At 39.0% G+C, this 18,480-nt stretch overlaps 1 protein-coding gene across 2 annotated transcripts in view; it reads right to left on the reverse strand.

The window, feature by feature from the left end:
* Positions 1-18,480, reverse strand: part of auh (AU RNA binding protein/enoyl-CoA hydratase) — a 205,217-nt gene that overhangs the window by 91,436 nt on the left and 95,301 nt on the right. The window lies entirely within an intron of this gene.

Genomic DNA, 18,480 nt, shown 5'->3' on the forward strand with positions numbered 1-18,480 from the left:
CAATGCTACATGAACGGGTAGCGGTGTTGCCCAATAAGTACATGAATATGATTTTAATAAAAGTCACTTTTTAAGTAGCAAAAGCTTTGTATTCTTATTAATTTTTACTACATCCAAAATTGTTGACGAATGAAAGCATTCACATGTAGATTTAGCTGTCTCAATTTATTTTCTTTTTTGTAAAATGCAGTAGATGTCTTAGTAATTGCAGACACATTATCATTTAAGAGGCTGACATGTTTCCGTGTTGTTTTTGACTCCCCCCCATGAAAACAGAAGTTTTAAAAGTTGCAACCAACCATTTTTTAAAAATTGGTTCCAATATGAAATTAAAAGTTTGAAATTCATTCCTATAGATTTCAATACTTTGGCCTCAATCAGTACCTAATAAATTTAGTTGTCCATTGTAAAAGAAAGGATCCAATTCCAGGTGTTCAGTATATCTTCCCCTCTGCTTATGACATAGAGAAACATGAATTCCAACAAGTTTACAAACTTAAAGATTTTATTAGATTCAGAATTCAGCATATAGCAGGTTACTTAGAAGTTACCATTCAAGCAAGAGAACCCATTGAAAGTGGGAAGTATAACATGTACAGGTGGTGAAGAATCCACCTTCAGGAGCAAGAGAGGACGCACGGTTGAATGGTGACACTACAATGTCAGTAAAGCTAAAGAGCTGATTGCCTGACTTCAGGAAAGGGAAGGAAGGTGAACATGTTCAGGTCTACATTAGGGGATCAGCGCTAGAGAGAGTCAGCAGCTTCAAATTCCTCACCATTAACATATTGGATGCCCTGTCTTGCACCCTGCACGTAGATGTAATCACAAGGAAAGCACACCAACGTCTTTATTTCTTAAGATGTTAAGGAGGTTCGACTGGTCACTGAACACTAACAAACTTCTATAGATGCACTACTGAAAGTATCCTGACTTGCTTCATCAGAGTCTGGTACAACAATTTAAATGTGCAGGAATATAAGAACTGCAGAGAAGTAAATTCTGCCCAATACATAATAGTCACATCCTTTCCCACCATCGGTAGTATCTACAGGAGGCAACATCCATCAGAAGTCCCCACCATCCAGGCTATGCCACCTTCTCGCAGTTACCATCGGCATGTACGTATAGAAGCCTTAGGTCCACACCACTAGATTCAAGAACAGCTACTTCCCTTCAACTATTCAGTTCCTGAACCAAATGGTTCAACCCTAATCATTAGTGTTTAGTATCACTAAACTTTGATCACTTTGCATTAAAGTTGATCTTTTTGGTTTCAATTTTGTATTTTTTTGAAAAAATTGTGTATAATTTACGTTAAATTTACATTTCTCCTTTTAAATGCTGCTTGCATTATGCCACGTGCCTGTGTTGCTGCTGTGTTGCTTTTCATTTCACCTGTGTATACATGTACTTGAGCAAATGACAACAAACTCATCTTTTACATTTCAATTATAACGGTATAACGAGGATTTATAATAAGAATTATAATTATATTGTGAAAGAAGAGAAAATCTACCGATGCTGGATTTCTTTACTGTGTCTTCCAACAGTTGCTGATGCCTGTCCTTACTGCTAATTGGCAACGGTGGTTTTCAGTGGGACAGAGACTTGGGTTCTTGTGTCAGATAACCATGAGAGCAAGAAGAAGCCACATACAGTATATTGTAATTATCAGTGGGTCACTTTAACACCAACTCTGTTTCTAGGAAAAAACTATTCTTGGGCTTCCAGCCGGGTACAGGTATTGATTTTAACTGATTTTTCGATGACAGCCTCAGCCATCTTCATCAGGGATGTCTAGTCTGGTGCTATTTATACTCCTGTTGTCCGTCCCTCCTGGTTGGTTAGTCCTTATCCAATCAGGTTTCCACTGTCCCACCTTGTTTACTATCAAATTCTAATTTGTTTTTGTTAAAATCCTTTTCCTCCAGTTTTATTTCAATGGCTTCCTTTACCAGGCAGCCCCAAAAGGCATTTCGCGGCATAGTAGCTCTGTGCCAAAGCTAATCCTATAGCTATAGCGAATGCAAAGTTCTGCTACCACCGGCTTCTCAGGATAACCCAACCAGATACACCTCCTGATCTCCACGATGCATGTTTCCACCATGTGCCCTGTCTGGCCTGATTTATGCTGCTCTGCATTCATAGGGAATCCAGTAAGTGTCAGCGTTCTGAGTCCCAGGTCATCTTTGAACCACATAACCTGGGGTTTGAGCTTCCTTACAGGTTTGGGGATGATATTAATTGATATTCGATAGTGATGGTATCTTCTTCTTTACTATAGAAATCCGAACTTCAAGCAGATATATGCAAGACACTTCTGCCAGTACCACCAAGACTTTACGGGCTCCCTAAGATAGATAAGGAGAGATCCTCCCGCACTCCCCCTCCACTAAGGCAATGGGATAGATTCTCCAACTTACTACCTCCCTAATGATTTAACGACCATGCTGTCTCCCTCTGTTAGGGCCTGTGAGCATCACACCATGAACTCAACTGACTTTGCAAAAACGATAACCAAAATCCAGCTGACCCCAGAAAACATAGTGGTGTCCCTGTTCACGAGAGTTCCCATTAAGGACAGTTTGGTCCTCCTGCAGTCAAGGTTTGATAAGAGTACCACTGACCTATTTGAACACACTCTTCTATCAATGTACTTCCCCTATAAGGGGAACTATTATGAACTAACAGATGGAGTGGCCACAGGTTCACCCTTGTCGTCGGGTATTGCTAATTTCTACATGGAGAACTTTGAGGAGAGGGCTCTGAGTTCATCGCCCTTACACCCCAGATGTTTCTTCAGATACATCAATGACACCTTCAGAGTGTGACCCCATGGACTCCAGGCACTCCAACAGTTCCACGACCATCTGAACATCCAAACATTCAATTTACGATGGAAATGGAGAAGAATGGTTGCCTCCCGTTCTTGGACATTCTGATATGATGGAAACCAGGCAGTAGCCCAAACATGGCACCTCCCAACATAAACAAGAAAAAATCTGCAGACGTTGGAAATCCAAGCAACACACACAAAATGCTGGAGAAACTCAGCAGGCCAGGCAGCATCTATGAAAAAGACTACAGTCAACGTTTCAGGCCAAGACCCTTCAGCAGGATGAGAGACTCCCAACGTAGAGCTTTTCTCTACTTTGATTAACCATGCAAAAACTATTTCATACCCAGTGAGTCTCTATGAGGAAATAAAATGATTTTACACAACATTACTACAAAATGGCTGCAAGGTGAAGGAAACCAATCGAGCCCTCACAAGGGCTGATGGAAAAACCAGGAAACCTAACAATGAGGAGGAACTTGTCACTAATATCTATCTTCTCCATATTTCCATGGTTTCTGGAAGGATCTCCAGGATCCTGAAGAAATACTGGATTAATACCATCCACAAACCTGTAAGAAAGCTCAAATCATGGCCTTTGCAGATCAAAGATGACCTGGGACTCAGGACAGCTGGCGTTTACAGGATTCCATGTGAATGCAGAGCAGCATACATCAGCCAGATGGGGTGCACAGTGGAAACCCACAACAAGAAACACAGGAAGCGTATCTATTTGGGTTATCTGGAGAAATCAGCGGTAGCAGAACATTGCATTTGCAATGACCATAGGATTAACTTTCAGCACCAAATTACTTTGCTGTGCCAATGGATTTTTGGCATCGCATGGTGAAGGAAGCTATTGAAATAAAACTAGAGGAAAAGAATTTTAACAAAGACAAAGGTCTCGCTCTAACTAAGAACTGGAACTTGACTGTAAACAATGTGGGACAGCAGAAACCAAGCCAATCAGGAGGGACAGAAGACACGGGTATATCGCCGTACTAGACATGTCCAGTCATCATACCTGATGAAGATGGCAGAGTTTGTCATTGAAATACCAATTAAAGTCAATACCTGTATCTGGCTGGAAGCCCTGGAAGAATTTATTCATCATATATGTAGGGGAAGCACTAGATGCTTTCTGTTTCTAGATCAATAATTTACTGTTGGACCTCAATCTTCAGGTATTCATAGAGCTGTGTTTTTTTTTGTTTGAGGCGCTTGTTGAAGACACTGTAGATCTTCTGATTATCCTCATCAATAATCCTGATTCTTTCTAGTGAAGCCCAAAATGTCTTTACAGCCACTGACACTGATGGACTTCAGAACATCTGAATATATCGAGAACCCAAAGCACAATGAGTTCTGTATAATTAGAGCAGTCATAGCTTGAGTAAACCCACATGTCCATTAACAACTGGTCTGTAAAAAAGGAACAGCTAAAATTAATTTTTCTTCTGAAGAAAGTATCAATGATATCCCAAAAGAAAAGCTGAGAGGCAAATTATGATCTGTCTTTGCTTGGAGGGTTCCAGAGACAGGGTAGCTTAGAATTAAAGTGACATTCACCTCAAGAGTAGAGCAACCTTAGTACAGGTGTGTAACTCAATAATTCCTGAAGAACACTGCAAATCTGTTATCACTGCCTTGAAAACGTTTAGTCTTTTAGTACTTTGCTCCTTGAAAAACTGGAGACAAGAATACAGCTGTCACCTCTGGACCACAATTTGTGAAGTGCAATACCTTAGAGAAGTATAATGAGCTGGAGGAGATTACAGAGAGGTTGAGTAAGACCATAGAAGAATATGAAGATAAAAACTTGTAAAAACATGGCATGACATATTACAGAGACAACTCAGAATTTAAAAACATGAGAAAATATGCTGATGCTGGAAATCCAAAGCAACACACACTAAATGCTGGAAGAACTCAACAGGCCAGACAGCAACTGTGGAAAGGAGTAAACAGTTGATGTTTCACACCGAAACTCTTCATCTGGCCTGGAACGGAAGGGGAAAGAGCCAGACTAGGAAGGTGGGGAGAGAGGAGGAAGAAGTACAAGATGGTAGGTGATACGTGAAACTGGGAAAGGGGGAGGGGTGAAGTAAGGAGCTGGGAAGTTGATTGGTGAAAGAGATAAAGGCTGGAGAAGGGGGAATCTCTGATAGGAGAGGATAGAAGTCCATGGAAGGAAGGGAAAGGAAGGAGTAGTACCCAAGGTAGGTGATGGTCTGGTAAGGAGATAAGGTGAGAGGCAGAAACATGAATGGAGAATGGTAAAGGGGGTGCAATTACCGGAAGTTTGAGAAATCGATGTTCATGCCATCAGGCTAGAGGCTACCCAGGCGGAATAAAAGTTGCTGCTCCTCCAACCTGAGCGTGGCCTCATCGTGGCATTAGAGGCGGCTGTGGACTGACATGTCGAAATGGGAATGGGAAGTAGAATTGATATGGGTGTCTACCAGGAGATCACGCTTTTTCTGGCAGATGGAGCAAATTCAAAAGACAGATGATGCATGACGTTGCAGAGTAAGTTACAGACTGTCTTAGATGATCTTATATCTAGGCTGATCAGGAATCAAATTAAATCATGAAGAATTCAGAAGTTTTCAAAAGATGAACCAAGGCAGGGGATATTACTGTAATGAGAATGGACAGCATTGTCCATGAGAATTGTCTTAAATTCACTTCAGGATCAAGGTATACCATCAAGTTTATAAACAGCTATCTTCACTCTTAGTCCTGATGCAGGGTTCTAGGAGTAAATTCTGTTGATTTGTTTCTGTGCACAGTTGATTCATAATATTTCTTCATTATTTTCTCTCAGGATATCATGTTGTAAAATTGGACAGCTATGTCTTGTTCCTCCATTCAGAAGAAAAGGTGATGAATGCACTAGTTATGCTATTTAAGGCTGAGGACACGTTTTTTTAGTAACGTACGTCCAAAAAGAAAACACTGGAAAGTTCTGTCATTCTGTACATTACCCAGATTTCCAGAAATACTTAGATGTTCTGTTTGAAAGGATGCTTCATGAAGTGGGTAGCTCAGTACAATTTGGAGATGACTGAAGAAATGACTGAAAAGTAAAAATCAGTTCATAATAACTAACTGATGTCCAGCCTCACAGAATCTTCAGGAAAATTGCTAGAGTGATATAGTTTAATGAACCGCTTCACAAATTCTAGAAAGAACTGGAAAATAATTTTACATAAGCAGAAGAGTCAAAGCTCAAATTACAAAATAAAAGGACAAGTTTCACATACCAAGAGAAAACAAAGGTTGTATTCAGTGTAATATGCTGAACTAACTCAGAAAGAAGCTGAGAGGGATGATACCAGGCATTGCATTAGTTATCACTATTCACAAACAGATTAACTGGTCATTATCTCACTGTGGTTTGTGAGGCCCTGCTGTGCACAAATTGGCTGCTGCTCCAATACTTAAAAATTATTCCTTTGGTTCTAAGGTCGATTACATATCCAGAGGTTAGAAAAGACAAGCAATAAATATAATTACATTTTCTTTCCTTTGCGGAACACCAATTAACAAAATAACACATGCCAAACTAGATTAGTAAATGAATACAGCAAAACCCCAAGGATGGCATACTGAAGAATCTGTATACTGTTCTGGTCGGGTGTCTATTTTAAAACTGAATTCCGTTCTACCCATTAAGGCATAAGCGAAATGGAGAAATACGGAAGTGATATGGAGCAAGGCCTAGGTCTGACCCTTTGAAGCAAGGTATAACTTATGAATAAAGATGAGAGAATTCAAGCTTTAGAATTTTTAAGCTGCTTTCAGAAAAAGTAAAACTTAAACCTGAGCACTATGGTAGAAGCACTCTGCCAAAAGCTAATTTCAATGAAAATGTAATAAATGTTTTCGGCGGGAGGAGAAGATGGCACCGCAACGCAGCTTGCAGCGGCCTCTCCAGTGGTGATGTCTGTTATCTGTCAAGTAGGGTGCCGTGCACAATCCTGATCTGATGGAGACAGACGTGAGAGCACGGAGGAACATCTGGTGAAACTTCTGAAATGCCTGCTTCGCTGCCACTGCTACTGTGTGATCCAGAATCTCCGGAGGGGAAGGCTCCGAGTCCTCAGCTTTGTTTGTTGCTCAGCGGCCAGGTCAGGGTCGAAACGCTCGGCAGAAGATGGTGCTCGGTGCTCAGTGTTGAAGGCTTGAAGTTTTCAGACAGACTCAGAGTCCACTGCGGTCGGATGCTTCCAATGATGCTGCATCGGCAAGTTGGCGGCGCTTGGAGGTTTATGGCAGGGAGAGTTTCTCCCTTCTACCATCTGCGTGAGATGATTCAGCTATCAGGACTTTTTTTTAACCATGCCCATGGGGCATGGTCTGCTCTTTATCAAATTACGGTATTGCTTTGCACTATTGTAACTATATGTTATAATTATGTGGTTTTGTCAGTTTTAGTCTTGGTCTGTCCTGTGTTTCTGTGATATCATTCTGGAGGAACATTGTATCATTTTTTAATGCATGCATTTCTAAATGACAATAAACGAGGACTGAGTGTCCTCATAATCTAATCTAATCTAATCCAATAAAGCTCTTTATGACACAAAAAAAACTTCTGTACACATAATTGCCTTTCTGTTAGGTAGTAATGTATGGAGAAATCTTTGAAATTACTCAAATATAAGGTAACCACTGTGATACACCCCACTGCTTTCGATTGCATGATAAGCAAGATGAGCCAAATGGCACCCTGCATGCAAACTTATCACATTATTTTCACATGATATTGTGTAAAAATAGGTCAAGTTGGAATGTTATATTAGCACATAATACATCTTTAAACTAAAATGACATTGATACATACTTTAGTCCTTTGGTTTAGGATATCATAATTGTCTGATTGCATGCAGCACATGGCTGTCTCCCAAAGTAAAGGTGTTATTATTTTTATATTGTATATGGGACTGATTAAAATACATTATAAATTACATAAATATAAACATACGAATTTGGAAAAGCAAACAACTCAGCCTCTTGAGTACATGTGATTTTTAATATCATCTCAGCTGACCTGATGTTAGTATCAACTGCATTTCCACCTGTACCTGGTAATTTCACATCTCCTTGTTTGGTGAAAATCTAACCGCCTTTGACTTAACAAAATACAAAGGTTTTGCAACTAATATCCTTTAAAGAAAATAATTCCAAAGTCCTACAACTCTCAGAGGAAACAAAAATGGGTGATCCATTACTTTTAAACAGAGAACCTTCATTGTTGATCCCTTCACAAGAGGAAGCATCCTCCCCATGTACACCCATTCTAGATTTCTCAGGATCTTGTATACATTTCAACCAAGTCTCCTTTCACTTTTTGAAACCAAACTGAATGCAAACTTTCCTCATAAAACCTGCCAATTCCAGGTTTCACTACATTACACCTTCTCTCAACTACTTCCAAATCTTTTATATCCATCCTTAAATAAGGAGTCTAATGTTGTAATAGTACTTCAGATGTACACGTCGATGCCCTTTATAGTTAAACCAACACCCTCCTACGTACTGTATGTATCCAAAATGGAAAATAGATATAATTTCACATATCTTAACAGCAAGTACCTCTCACTTTCGTGGACCAATCAATACACCTTGCCAACCAGAAAAAGAACCTACTTTACCTACTCACTGTTCCCTGCTAGCCAGTCAATCGTCTATCTATGCCATGAGTTTTTACTTTTCATAATATATTTTGATGTGGTACATTATCAAATGCTACTGTTTTCCATTTATACCCAGCATCTGTTGCTTTTTCAAAGAACTCCACATGCATGGGTCAAACATGATTTCCCCTTCAAAAAAACACAGTAACTTTGTCTGATGACCTTGAACTCTTCTGTGCTCTACCATATTTTTAACATCTTGAAACAAATGTTAACTCAAGGCATAAATACAAGAGATTTTACAGATGTTAAAAATCCAGAGTAACACACACAAAATGCTGGATGAACTCAGCAGGTCACGCAGCATCTATGGATAGAGATAAAGAGTCAACATTTTGGGCAGAGACCCTTCAAGATTTGATTAAGGATCTTGGCCCATAATGTCACTTCTTTAATCCTTTCCACAGACGATCTGCTGAGATCTTCTAACATTTTGTGTGTGTTAACCTCAGAGCAATTTGTGTCCTGCTATCATCCTCCCTCAATTTTACATAAAACTGTTAATATTGCTAGTTTACAGTCTCAGAGGTTTGGAAAATTAAAAGCAATGCAGTTTCAGTTTCGTCAGCTTCCTTTATAACTTAAGTTGAAGTCCATGACAACGTGTGGACTTCTCAGCCGATAGATTTAAGAATTCAATTCGTACTAGGTTCCTTGTAGAAAAAATACAAATCTTTACTATTCATTAGATTTACTTCTGATATAGTCAATGTATCTAGTTATTTTTAATCAATCATTCTTTATTTCAGCTGGAAATTGTTGCACATTAAAGTGTCAAAAATATCAAAAAATTAATAATTCAGATTCTGCAAAAACCAAACCATTTAAACCAATGCACTGTGTACGAACAATGGCCTTAAAGCAGGATTTACAGAGCTGAAATGCACTGCCAATAGTAAGCTCCCTGTAGTTACCACCAACACAAGGAAACAAAAATTATACTGTACTCGCCATCTACAAATTGATTGAAAATTGACTTACCAGTAAGATTCAGACAATTCATCTGTGTGGGTTGGTACAATAAGCCCTGCTGACAAAACTGCTGAAGTAAAAAACAACTTTGATGGTTAACAAAGCCATGGTCCGTCCCAGTTTTTACTAGAAGGCTAACAAATTCAGGATTTTCACTTTTACAATCAAGTCTCAGATTCACTCACACCTGTGATGTTGTGTCAGTGGAGGTGCTTGTGGTCACACTTCCCAGAAAATTTTAACTTACATATTCATGTTACGTACAAGACAAATCTACAAAGGTTTGTATTATCTTTTAGGTCTTTCAAATGCAAATACAGTAGATTCCAGTTAATTAGGCCATTGGATAATTGGGACAGCAACTTATTTCGGACAACTTTTAAAGAACAAAAACAAATCAATAAAATTGCCAGGATTCCCTGGGTTTATTTGGGATACTATGCCACTTAGCTGGTGCAGACAGTTCCAAACAGTTCCTAACTAGCATCAATCACATGCACTTGTGTGACTGGTAGACATAACACGCTTAGAGCAAGCAGTTTTTTTAAAAATAGTGTCAGTTGTGTGTGTTTGTATTGAAAAAGCAGTGATTTTTGTTGCTGATAGTTGGTGAGAAATAAGCAGCAAGATAATTCAGAACTGTTTTGCTGCCAGAAACGGTAGTGAGTGAAAAATGAAATGATTTCACTACTTCAGCTAGTTAAGGACTACAAAGAATTTGTAAGTATTAATAACCATCTTGAATGTAACCATGAAAACGAAGATTATCGGATATAATTGTTGAAAGCATTGTTATTTATCCGTTATCTGTACTATGTGTCTGCGCTGATTTTGTTCATTTATAGTGGTAGCGTACACTGGATGAATTCCTCCGTCGATAACTGTCAAGAGCTAATACACAATTTTATAGAACTGTACTAATATTGATCAGCCGGCTGGTGGTGTAGTGGCATCAGCGTGGTCATCGAGACAAATGGTCCCAAGTTCAAATCCGGCCAGCTCCTTGAACGCTTTCCATCCATGCTCGGTTGAACATCAAACTACCTACTCGGCCTCATAAGAAAGTCAAAATGCCACAGAAATGGCAAAAATGCTGCCCAACGTGCCACAAGGTATGAAAAGGAACAACAATTATTGATAATGTTCTATTTTGTTCTGTATTTCATTTAAATACATAGCTTGTTACTCAGTTTGTCTTTTTTTAGACCTTTTTAACTATTTCGATGAAACTTTGGCTAACTGGGGCAATTGCTTAATTGGGCCAAATGTACAATCCAGGTGTGTCCTAATTAACCAGTGTCCACTGTATTCTCATATTGAGTACTGTTTAACAACTGTTAGCAGTTTCTCAGTTAAAACTATACTGTACATTTATCGAACTTACAACGCTCACTGGATCTTCCAACATGATTCTCTGACAATTTTCGGCTAAATTACTCAAAGTGACAAGACAGTTCTTATGTGATTTCAATTACTTTTTCATGTATGGCTAGAGCATCTCTATAAATGACTTTGTACCCTGTAAAGTTACCTGTGGAAGCCCGAAAGAATTCATTTGCACCTATCTTCTTCCTCATCAATCATTCTATTATCTGAACACACAAGTTCAGCGTCTAGCTGCTGGTAACTATCATCCCCACCTGCTACTGCTTCCTACATTTGTGCAATTCCAGCCAACTATATAATAGCCATGGCATCAAATCCATTCTTCACCACTGTCTCTTGTTAAACCAGGCTGCTCTCAATCCATGTATCCTGGTGAAACTCTAGTTGAACTTCTGGCTCCATATCCTTCTAGCCACAATTTCCCCAATAACAATCAACACAGCCTATCTACCAATAAAATATTCTATTTTGCATTTGCACCCCCAAGCTGATACCTTCAATGCTCTCTAGGCCAACTTGCCATCTTTCACTTTCTATGAACTTCAGCACAATGAAAACAATGTTACTATCCTATTCCTCCATAAGCTGCATTCATAGTTAACCTTATACAGTCTTATAAGAACATACTATAACAATGCTTCCAATTTATTTTTTCTCGTAATTTATTTTTTATTGAAGTTCATCATCAAAAAAACATTTCCATAAGATGTATTTCAGATATTATACATATATATCAAATAGTCATATATGCCACAAATCTCCACATATTTATCTGAGGTATACACTTATAGAAAAGAGAGGAAAGAAAGAACAAGAAAAAGGAGAAAACTATGTTCAAGTAAGGAGTGATCCCTTTCTTTACAACATATTCACCGATCTGAGAGAAAAAATCAGGCCCATGAGGTGCCATGCAGTTAAACCACTTTTCCCAGTACGAACCAAATTGTTCCAACTTATGATTAACAGATGCTGTCATCTTCTCCATCTTGAAAACGTCCATTGTAATTTCCATCCATGCATTTAAAGTTGGGCTCTCCTGTGATAACCATTTCCTGGTAAGGGTCTTTTTACCAGCCACCAGCAGTATATTCATTAAATATTTATCTCTTTTCAACCATTCTTGAGGTATATACCCCAAATATATAGTCTTACTTTCTAAGGGTATTTCACATTTAAAGATGTCTTGTAGGGCATTGTGTATCCCACTCCAATAGTCTTTGATAACGGGGCATTCCCAGAAAATATGATAATGGTTTGCATTTTTATTTCCACAATTTCTCCAGCAAACAGGGAGGTTACTATCATAATGGGATTTCCGAGAGGGTGTAATAAAATATCTTATGAAGTTTTTCCATCCGAACTCCCTCCATTTCTGTGAACTGGTACACTTCCACTGATACCTCCATATTATTGTCCATTCTTCCTCAGATATAATTATCCCTCCTTCTTTCTCCCATTTTGTTTTAATGTATGAAGTTGAATGTGTTTTAACATTTGACAAACCCTCATACACGCTTGAAATTATTCTACTACTGTTATCTGAATTATATGCTTTTCTAAATAGCTCTATCAAACATGTACTTGCCTTGGTTACATTTTTAACCGTCCTATTAACATACTGTCACATCTGTAAATACCGATAAAAGTCTTGTTTTTCTAGTAAGTGTTTCTCTTTAAGCATTTCAAAACTGAACAGTGTTTCTTCTTTCATTATATTGCAAAGAACTGTTATTCCTTTAGCTGTCCAGTCCTTAAATCTAGCATCCAGTTTATTCGGTGTAAAATCCGAGTCATATGCACACCATTTAAGAATTGCAATATCTCCCTCTAGTTTATATTCTTTTATAATAGTTTTCCATAATTTAAGAGTCCATTTCACCCATGAGTTATCAATGGTATTCATGTACCTTTGTAGGTTGTTATCAGCCAAAATTGCCTGTATGGGGATGGGAAGTATCCCCTCCTCAATGCTTTTCCATTGAGCGTCATATGATGGATTGCACCAACATATCACAGCTCTCAACTGTGCTGCAAAATAATAATCTCTAAGAGAAGGTAGGCCCCATTCCCCCTTTTCCTTGGCTAATTGCAAAGTTTTGAGATGAACTCCAAGCCTCTACCTTGCCATATATATCTTGATAACATTTTGTTCCATTCATTTAATTGATTTTGATTAATCTTTATTGGTAGGGTCTGAAAGAGATATAATAGTCTGGGCAGTATATTCATTTTAATAGATTCAGTCCTTGAACTGAGACTTAAAAAAAAAGGAATTAGGTTCCATCTTGTTATATCTTCTTTAATTTTTTTATATATAGGCTGATAATTGCATTCTGGTAATTTTGCCAAATCTTTTGGCATAATGATGCCCAAATATCTGAAAGACTCTGTTTGCCATGCCCAGGGATATCTACTTTTAATTTCTCTTGGTGGGCTATAGTTATATGAAAGTAATTGGGTTTGATCTATGTTGATCTTGTATCCTAATAATTGACCATATTGTTCAAAGGATTGCATCAATTTAGGTAAAGAGTATGTTGTTTGCCCAAGATAGATCAAAATGTCATCCGCGTAACAGGCCAATTTATGCTCTGTCCCTTTAATAGTAATTCCCCTAATATCTTCATTTTGTCTGATGTATTGAGCTAATGGCTCCAGATATAATGCGAAGAGTAGCGGTGACCATGCACAACCCTGCCTCGTGCCCCTTTCTAGGGTAAAACTATTTGATAAATATCCATTGATTTTAATCCTAGCAGTAGAGTTGTCGTACAGTGCCTGTATAGTTTTAACAATTGTGTCATGGAACACAAATCTATGTAAAACTCTGTAAAGAAGGTTCCAATTAACCGAATCAAATGCCTTTTCAGTGTCCACGCTCATCACTATTACTTCGCTTTTATTTTTTTGTATATGATCCATAATGTGAAGTGTCCTTCGTATATTGTCTTCTGCTTGGCGTTGTTGTATAAAACCTGTCTAATCCTTATGTATCAGTATGGGTAGAAACTCTTCTAATCGTTTGACCATGATGGAAGTAAATAATCTATAATCTACATTAAGAATGGATATTGGTCTAAATGATCCACATTCCATTTTATCTTTGCCTTCTTTCAGTATAGCTGAGATTATCACTTCCTTCTAGCTGGGTGGCATTTGTGCCTTTTTTAGAGCCCAGTTCAGTGTGGGGAGTAAGACAGGAATTAACTCATTTTTAAATTCTCTGTACCACTCTGCCGTATACCCATCTGAACCTGGTGACTTACTAAATTTAAGCCTACTAATTGCAGCTTTTAGTTCAACTTCAGTTACCTCAGCAGTCATCGTTCTATTTTGTTCTTCGCTTAAAGTGGATAACTCTAGAGAATTCAGGAAGGTGTCAATTTGGATTATGCTTCCCCCTGGAACTCTAGAATATAGAGCTTTGTAAAACACTTCAAAAGCTTCTTGAATTTCACTGAGCTTATTATTTTTTTATCATTTTTGTTCTTGGATCCCTAATTCTATGAATTGAATTTTCTATTTTTCTTCTAGTTTCCACGCCAGTACACTTTCATAATGTCTCCGTTTCAGAAACATTAAATTTTTCCTGATTTCTTGCGTAGCCAAACGAGTCCTGACGAAGGGTCTCGGCCTGAAACGTCGACTGTACCTCTTCCTAGAGATGCTGCCTGGTCTGCTGCGTTCACCAGCAACCTTGATGTGTGTTAATTAATTTCATTCCTAATTTTTTTAATTTCCTCTAATGTATCCTGCGCCAAATTCAATTTGTGTTTTTTTTCTAGTTCCTTCAGCCTATTTTGTAATTCCTCCAATGTTTTATTCCTTATTTTTTTCTTTTATGAAGATATCGCTATAATTTTCCCTTAAGACAGCCTTCAGGATATTCCACAGAATGGGAAGTGAAACCTCTCATTGAATTCTAAGTAAAGACTAATTTCTTTTTTAATTTGTTACAATGCTTCCAATTTAAAATTCTCATCCATATTTAAATCTTTATACAGTACACAGTCTCTCATCAATGTTTTCTAGTCTTGTAGCCTCTTCACCATTCCTTCAGCCCTATTTCCTCCTCATAATTAGAAGTCATGCATTCAACCATCCAGATCTCATCCACTGGAACTTTCTTCCAAACCCTAGTCCTGATGCACTGAAAAAGAAGTAGGAATAGGAGATCACAAGCAGAATTTTCTGATGACCAAGAATTTCAATTCCACTGCCTAACTGCTATTCTCATTCTGACAGGTTAGTCCATGGCCTCCTTTACTGCCACGATGAGGACACTCTCAGGTTGGAGGACCGGACCTCATATTCCATCTGGGCAGCCTCCAATCTGGCAGCAAGACCATCAACCAGATAATTTCTCCCCACCCCCTTCTCTCTTTTAGCATTTCCTATTCTGGCTCCCCTCTTACAACTTTTCTTCTCCCCACATGCCTATCACCTCCTTCTGGTGCCCCTCCTTCCTTCCCTTTCCCCAACACTCTCTTCTCCGGTCAGATTCCTTCTTCTTAAGCCCTTTACCTTTCCTACACATCACCTCCCAGCTTCTCACTTCATCTCCCGTTCCCTACTCACCTACCTTCTCCCTCACCTGGTTTCACCGATCACCTGCTTCCCCTACCACCCACCAGCTTCTTATTCTGGCTTCTTCCCCCTTCCTGTTCATTCCTGATGAAGAGTTGCAGCCTGAAACATCAGCTCTTTATTCCTTTCCATATATGCTGCCTGGCCTACTGAGTTCTTCTTGTGTTTTGTGTGTATTACATAGGATTAGGAGCGCAGATTCACAAGACAGGAAATACAATATCCACACAACAAAATATATAAAATAATTATGGAATTTTCAGGTACTGAATTTAAATGCCAGGAAAAATTGAAAAGCTCCATGATACATTAATAAAGCCTCAGGTTCAATGCTAAAACAAAGAGACATGAAGCTGTGAAATTTACTTTCAAGAGGCACTGAACGAGGCTTCAGCAAAATACATTAAATTGGGAGGTGAAAAAGGAATGAAGAACTATAGAGGTCTAATGAAGCCCTTCAGTAAGTAGAATGCAAATTCACTATGATATTGTCTTTTATCTGAAAACTCTTAAAACTGGTGTCTCTTTCAGTAGAACAACAGGTTGTAGTAGAATTAAATGAAAGATATGTTTATAATTATGCAGGAAAAACAGGTTGGTTTCAGCAGGACATAACAATAGGTTACCTGCTGATGCTGCATGACCTGCTGAGTTCCTCCAGCATTCAGTGCACATTGCTCAAAATTCCAGCATCTGCAGAATCTCTTGTGTTCAAGATCAGTTTTAGCTAAAAGATTTAGATCAGAAGTCTGGAAACATTTCTTTAAAGACTTATGTGGCTACAAAATTCAAATAAGAGACCTGGATGAAGCAGAAACAGCAAACATATGAGATTGGATTTTAGATAAATGAAGGAAATAGATTTTTTAAATGGTTGGGTAAATATGAATATAGTTTTTTGCAATGGATGGAAGGTAAACAACAATATCACCAAGTTGTGTTCAACAGCCCAGTTTTGTGATGTGATGTAGTGCATTGATTCTGTTCTTGGTAATCAATTATATCGCTAACATCTTATATCAAATTATTTTCTTTCTTACTCTGAATTTACAATTTGGGCTGTATTCCCTTGCACCCATGTGACTTCACTGTCAGCAAAATATGCAGGCAACCCCTGTGTAACAGCACCATGAGTAACTGAAATTTGCCCCAAATAGAATTCTTGTATCACTGACAAAAAGTCTGGTTTATGGAAAAAATATCACTCTTGCAAAATTTGTGAAAAAAATTAAATAAAGACTTATTTTTTAACTTGCATTTCTTCATGTACATGCAAATGACACAGCTTTACATGATGTAAAATCGCGATACAGAACACATTCTAGGATTGCAACCAACCTACCCCTCCCCCACCTGCTGTAATGCGAGGGGTGCCTTTAGTTCACTGTCTGCAGTTGCATAACTAACATTAACTGTCATACAATCCTAATCTACTAGCTAAAAGTCTTGAGAAGCAGGTTTTTATCCCTCCTATCTATCTCTACTTGTTTGTTTGGCTTCACTCCATATATTTTGTGTACTGTAAAGTAGGTGATATTTGGGGTGTAAAGGGACTGTTTTGTGGATGGTTGGGTGGTATGTAGATTTACTGGAGCCAAGTACTGTTGACAGTAACAAACTTATGATGATGATTTCCAAAAATCACTCATCTTCATCAAAAATTAAGGCTTAAGTATGTATTAATTAGATTAGATTAGATTCAACTTTATTGTCATTGTGCCAAGTACAGATACAAAGCCAATGAAATGCAGTTAGCATCTGACCAGAAATGCACAGAATAGTGTTATTCACAAACTAAGTGCGAATAAAAAGTAAGTGCTACAGCACACAAATATAAAAGTACTGAGACAGTACAATATGGGTGCAATACTGCTTAGCGCTGTGATGTGAGGTTCAGCAGGGTCACAGCCTCAGGGAAGAAGCTCTTCCTGCGCCTGCTAGTGCAGGAGCGGAGGCTCCTGTAGCGCTTACCGGATGGGAGGAGAGTAAAAAGTCCATGGTTAGGGTGAGACGCATCCCTGATAATGCTTTTTGCCCTGCCCAGGCAGCATTTATGGTAGATGTTCTCAATGGTGGGCAATTGGGTACCAATAATTCGCTGGGCAGTTTTCACCACACATTGGAGTGCTTTGCGGTCCGATACGGGACATTGCCATATCACACTGAGATGCAGTTGGTGAGTATGCTCTCAATGGTACAGCGGTAAAAGTCCAACAGTATCCTGGGACAGAGGTGAGCTTTCTTCATGTTCCGCAGGAAATAAAGGCGCTATTGCGCCTTTTTGATCAGGATGGAGGAGTTCAGGGACCAGACGAGATCCTCAGAAATGTGGACACCAAGGAATTTGAAGCTTGATACATGCTCCACTACAGCTCCGTTGATATAGATGGGGACGTGAGTGTGGCTCCTAGCATGCCTGAAGTCCACAATGATCTCCTTGGTCTTCTGGGTGTTAAGGGGCCAGGTTGTTGTCGGCACACCACGCGGCCAGGTGCTGGACCTTGTCCCTGTTCTTGTCATCCCCTCTGATCAGGCCAACCACCGTGGTGTTGTCTGCAAATTTGATTATGGAGTTAGATCCATGTACAGGAACACAGTTATAGGTGAAAAGGGATTACAGAAGAAGGCTCAGCACACAGCCTTGAGGCATGCCAGTGTTCAGGGTGAGAGTGGAGGAGGAGAGGATGCCTAACTTAACTGACTGGGATCTGTTAGTCAGAAAGTCCAAGGTCCAATTGCAGAGGGATGAGCTGATACCAAGCTGGTGAAGTTTGACGATCAGCTTGGAGGGGATCACAGTATTGAATGCCAAACTAAAGTCAATGAACAGCATTCTGACATGAGTTGGGGCTGTCCAGGTGGGTCAGGGCAGAGTGAAGTGCCATGGAGATGGTGTCCTCTGTTGACCTGTTGGTGCGATAGCCAAATTGATGGGGATCCAGGGTAGTGGGCAGACAGAATTTCAGATGTGATAGAACCAGTCTCTCAAAGCACTTT

This window comes from Mobula hypostoma, chromosome 16 (genome assembly GCF_963921235.1).
Source record: "Mobula hypostoma chromosome 16, sMobHyp1.1, whole genome shotgun sequence".
In the NCBI taxonomy this organism is placed as follows: Eukaryota; Metazoa; Chordata; class Chondrichthyes; order Myliobatiformes; family Myliobatidae; genus Mobula; species Mobula hypostoma.